The following is a 5,959-nucleotide window of genomic DNA, read 5'->3' as shown; positions in this document are numbered from 1 at the left end:
GTTTACCCAAGGGTTTAGGGTTTACCCAAGGGTTTAGGGTTTAGTGATTAGGATTTAGGGTTTAGTGTTAGTAAAATTTAGTTTTTAATGTAGGATTTAGGGTTTAAGATTTTCCAACGGTTTAGAGTTTATCCAAAGTTTAAGGTTTAACGTTTAGGGTTTAGGGTTTAGGATTTAGGGTATAGGGTTTAGTATTTTGCTGAAGATTTAACAATATTAATTAATTTATTTTTTTAACTATTTTTATGTATTTTTATTATTTTATTTTAAAAATATAATCTAATTTGGATATTCAATTTTATTTCATTTTTTAAAAGATATCAAATATCAAATACTCAAACACTATTGGGTGGTGAACCTAGAATTTCTCAATTTTTATTCCTATGAGAAGTTGATATGAATTAAAATGTGAAGTTCTTTACAAAAAAGAAGTCCAAGACAACTGGTGCGTTGCTAGCTTTGAGAAACTCAAGATCAGATACATCAACCCATCCGCCACCGCTCCCGCTATGCTGCAAGAATAACATCTACTTAAGCTGGCCGTAAAATTGCTTTTCATGAAGATCACATTTGCAGTGACAACATGCTTCCCGATGCGGTTTGTGGTTAAAGTCGAAGCCCGATATTTTAGCTTGCTTGTTACTTTCACGTCTTCTTGAGGGAGATCAATCCAGAAGTACCCATTGTTTTGTCCACCTGCAGGGTAATTCAAACCACTCGAGCTAACCGGTTTGACTTGGGGTGTACCAAACCTGTTTAAAAAGCTGTGTTTTAAAAAAATATATATAGTATGGCACAGATGAAGGCATGTAAGTCTCTTCAGGGTGGAAGTAGACCGTTGGTCCACGCCAAGAATCATCTCACATGTTTCACAATTCTCTGCAAAATCCCTGATCTTAAACATTTCACTTCTTCAGTCTCAGTCTAAGTCTCACAGAGACTCAGACTCCTCTGGTTTTTCAAAATAACTCGCACGGTTCTATTACGAACTAGATGATTAGGCAACCATAAATGAAAAAGCAACGAAAACCTTCTGTTACCCCCTCAGGTTTGTAAATAGAGGAACATCTGCCACATTTCCAATTTGTAGAACTCAGTGTCTTTCACCACTTCGATCCTTCTGGTAGCAAAACTTCTGGCTGAAACAAAGAGTAACAAACAGAGATTCAAAATTATTATCAGGAATAAGTGTTTTCAGGTGCCAATTTTTTCTTTTAAAAGACATACTTTAAATGTATATACCTTTCCATCAACCAGTGGCCAAAAGGGATCAAATGCTAGTATGGGACAAAGGGGGTAAAAAAAAATCTATTATGGACCTCTTCTATTTTTAATTAAACAATATATTAAAAATAAATCAAAAATAGGGGTAAAAGACCATAAGACCTACAAAATTAAACATATTAACTAGTTTATGCCATGACTTTCCTACCCAGATTTGATCCGGATCCATACCCAAAATCCGACCCAATTTTAACCCTAATCTTCTTATTCCTCTTTTATTTTCTCCATTAATATTCTTCCACCTTAAAACAAAATCAAAAATTTTCTTTAATAATCCACCAAATTTCTTTTTCTTATCTCAAATCGATCAACTCATAGTCATGTTTAATCAATTATATCTTATCTAGAATCAAATTTCATCTTTTACTTACGAGATTGAAGATAAAGAAGAAACGCAGAGTATTACTAAGACAACTAGTACAACTCCAACTAGTACAGCTAGTACAACTGAAATTGGTACAAGTAGTACAACTACAATGAGTATAACTAGTATAAATAGTCTGAGTATAACCATTATAACTGATACAAGTAAAACATGTATAACTAGTACAACTTTGCAATTAATATAGTGGTTTTTATTTTTTTGTTTTCAGTGTATGAAGATGATTAAAAAATGATGATGTAGAACCAAGAAGACATGTTTGTCTAATCTTCCCCGCCTGTATTAAATACATGAAGAGTATATTTTTAATAATATTTGATTTGGATAATGATTTGTTACAAGTTGTACTAGTTATACTAGTTGTACTATTTTCGAAAAAAACCATCTTCATCGTTTTGCTCTCGAGACCAAAAAGGTAGATACGGAGCCAGAAAAAAATTCAACCATGGTTCCAAATACACGAGTCACCCGTAAAAGAAGAAAGAGGGAGTGTCGACGATGAGTAAGAATGACTCACCGGCGATGAACAAAAAGGACTCTACTGTGAAAAAGAGAGGTGCCGCAACGAAGAAGAAGAAATACACAGTGAAGAAGAAGAAGAGAGATACATCAAAGAAGAGTGAAGTCATGACGAAGAAGAGGAAGCTCGATGGTGGTGTCCACGGTGGTCCTCTTCAAATCTAACCAAGCAGGCTTTGAACCGCGAGAGAGAAACCGCATCTCCATTTGGTAAATAAAACAAAATACTGAAAACTCTCAATTAAAATAAACGAAATTTTGTCACCATTAACCAATTAAGATATTTTATTGTTTATTTCATATGGAAAACATGATTTATTAGTCATGTCACGTAAATACTAGTTACATCATTTGTTTGCTTGTTTAGTTGTACAAGTTATATTAGTTATACACATACAAATGATAGAAATCGTGTGGCCATGATCGAACAAGGGAAAAATGATCTAGGGTTGAGAGAAAGAGGAAGTGGGTCCCAACCGAAAGAGAGAAGAAGAGAAGAAAGATCGTGTGGTTCAGATTATAAGAGGTGAGATGATCTAATGGTTGAGAATGCATTTTCATCAAGGGTAATATAGTCATATATAATAAATAAAATAACAAGTAGTTGTACTAGTTTTCTAGTTGTACCGGCTGTACATAGTTGTACTAGTTTTTGAGTTGTATCAGTTTGTGCATAGTTGTACTTTGGCAGTGAAATCGTAAAATATCAGTTGTACCACATAATAAATACAACTACATCAGTTGTACCACTTATTTATGTTTACATGTCTTTGCCCGGTTACAATGAAATCATCAATTTCGTAAAAATACATTTCATGTATGTTTTCCAAAAATTTAGTGGACAAACAAGTTAACTAACCTTAAAAGTGTAAGGTGGATCATGTAAGCTTGTGGAGATCTGTAATAATTTTCAAAAAAAAATTCCAAAACTTCAAATAAATTAAGAGAAACTTATGCGTACATACAAATTGAGATATTTTGATTATTTTTTCTCATATGGAATACCAAATTGGTTTTGTCAAATTTATGAAATGTCAAAGTTGTACCAGTTATACCAGTAATACTCATTTAATATATAATAAAAATGATATCAATTGTTTATATGTCTCGGTTTAGAAATTGTACCAATATTTTCACTTCATAGCTTTGCAAAAATATGTTCGATGTTTGTTTATCATTATAATATGACTAATATAGTTGATAAATCTAAAATAAAATATATGAAATTTTATCATTATATACAAATTATGATATTTGTTTGTTTATTTCATATGTAAAACATGATTTACTAGTCGTGTTAATTATAGTAGCTACATAATATATATAGATTATAACATTTATATACTATTTATAAAATTTCTTAACATGTTCAGTTGTACGAGTTAACCTAGTTATACCCAGTCGAATTAAAGAATGAGATAAGGAAGATCCTATGGTTGTAATTGAAGAAAGAAGAAATGATCATGCAGTTGAGATTAAGAGAAAAGAGAGAGAAGGAGAGATAGATGTAATCGTGTGGCTATGATTAAATCGTAGACAAGATGATCTAACGGTTATGATTGATATTTCATTAATGACGTTTTCATAAATATCATATCATCTTCTTTTTTTATGATCCGACGACTCTAGTTTAAAGAGAAAAAAAAAATCGAATGGCTCATATTGTTCTTTCATTAATGGCAATATTGTAATTTTTTAATTATTGTGCTATGTAGATTAAAATAGGTGGTTGTAGATTTTTTTTCACTCATTTGTCCTATTTGAGATTAAAGTCTGGCCAAAAGACGGATAATTTTACTTTAGTTAGAGAAAAAACTGAACCAAATTATCTTATAAAGGGCAATCTTAGTATTCACGTTTCAAGTACAAGTGTACCTAATGGTGCAGATAATACTAAAATCAATGTGTAAGAAGTTAATAATTCTAGAAGACAAAGAAAATTTGGGTTCACTGCAAAGAGATGTTGGCATTGTTTGTGAAGCCATGCTCGTTTTTTCTCTCAATTTACCATGGATTAGATTCCAAAATTACATCAGATCAAATCAACACAATCCAACCCAGATCAGATTACTCACCTTAGGTTTCAGATCTGTTTGGCAATCAAATTTACAGTCATTGAAATAGGGAAACGAAGGGGCACGGCTCTGATGCAATCCGAATAAGAAACTGAGCGACGCAAAGAACGTTTCGTGTGGGTTGAAGCAATTTTTGGGAACTCGTGATGATCCATAGACCAATGGATAACCGGGTAGTTGAGTCGGCCACGCCAATGGAAGACGAAAGCACAATAGGCTAGGGAGAGAGGAAGAAAGGTCACGAACAATAAAAGAAAATGCTCTCTTCCTCACATGAAAGTTTGTGTATATGTACTCAATCAGAGTGTTTGATAAGGAAACAAAGAGGCGTTGAAGCTCATAAAATGGATGTCGTTTATTAATTGACATAATTGCGTACGTTTTCTTAGGAAGGGTTAGATTTCACAGTGAGAAGATAAAAGATATACAGCAAACGTCACAAACAAAACCTCTTTCATAAGTTTGACTGAGCGGATCATACCTAAATTTAGCCATAATAGTTTTACAAAGCCCAAAAACAAAAAAAAGTTGTGGCCCAGTTACGAAGAATCTGTGAATGCAATAAACATGCTATAGATTTCAGAACGAAAATTGGTTTTGTTGAAGACTTTATAAGATGACACGTGTGATCTTTGCCCCTATGCTCTAGCTGACGTGACGCAAGGAAGAGAGAGGTAAGTTTATAATTATAAAACTTATTTTAGCTTTAATTAAGAGATAGGTAAGTTTTTCTATTATTGTTATTATTTTAAATTATTTAATAGAATAATTTGTGTTATTAATTATATTTGTTTTTGATTCTTTTGTTATTTTGTGATATTGTTTTATTATATTGGTAGCATATATGATGTTTTTAACTTTTATATTTTGGAAATTGTTCAATAATTAAATAATTTAGTTTAGAAAGTATAATAGCCAAATTGGTCAGTTATTATATAAGATCATTTGATAAATTCACACAATTACTTCGCATATATCCAGCCATGTTCCTTGTCTAAAGACCGATAAAATCTAAGCTGCAATCTAACTTGGAGTAAAATAAACATAATAAAATTAAAAAGAGATGAATGGTATTTATTTTTTGGTTTTCAAAATTTGTGGTCACCTGGATTTGTTATGGTGCAACCTTGATTGTTGGAAAATTTGTAACAAATATTACATGCCCGACAGTGGTCATTGTCTTAAAGATTGAGGTTTTGAATTTTCCTATTGGCTACCTTACAGAAAAGAAAAGGAATCACGACAAATCAAGCATCATATTACAATTATGCAAGTAAATTTCATGCTCAACAAAATTAAGTAATCAACACAATCAAATAATTTAATCACAGCATACTCGTCGCACCAAAAAAGTGAAAGAGGAGCTAGTATTTCACATGAATATCTCGCATGAAGACTAAACAACCAACACATTTTGTGTTAATTGTTTCTCCTCTATTGGAATAATCATTAAAAACAGAAATGAGTGAGTATTGTGCGGGCTCTTGCATATCAAAAGGGGTTCAACGAAGCGTTTCTCCTTGGTGTCTTGTCTTGTCTGCAGCAGGTTCATAAGAAACTGCATTTGTTCCTTCTTCTCCATGGTCTCTAACACGCTCCGACTTGAGTCTAGAACCAAAGATCAAAACCATGAAAGATGACTGTAAGCACAAATTAAGAGAGTTGAGAGCAGTACAGTTGAATACCGTGCTATATCTGT

The sequence above is a fragment of the Brassica oleracea genome, chromosome C5 (genome assembly GCF_000695525.1).
Source record: "Brassica oleracea var. oleracea cultivar TO1000 chromosome C5, BOL, whole genome shotgun sequence".
Classification (NCBI taxonomy): Eukaryota; Viridiplantae; Streptophyta; class Magnoliopsida; order Brassicales; family Brassicaceae; genus Brassica; species Brassica oleracea.
The sequence above is the reverse complement of the archived record's forward strand: the minus strand, read 5'-3'. Positions refer to the sequence as shown.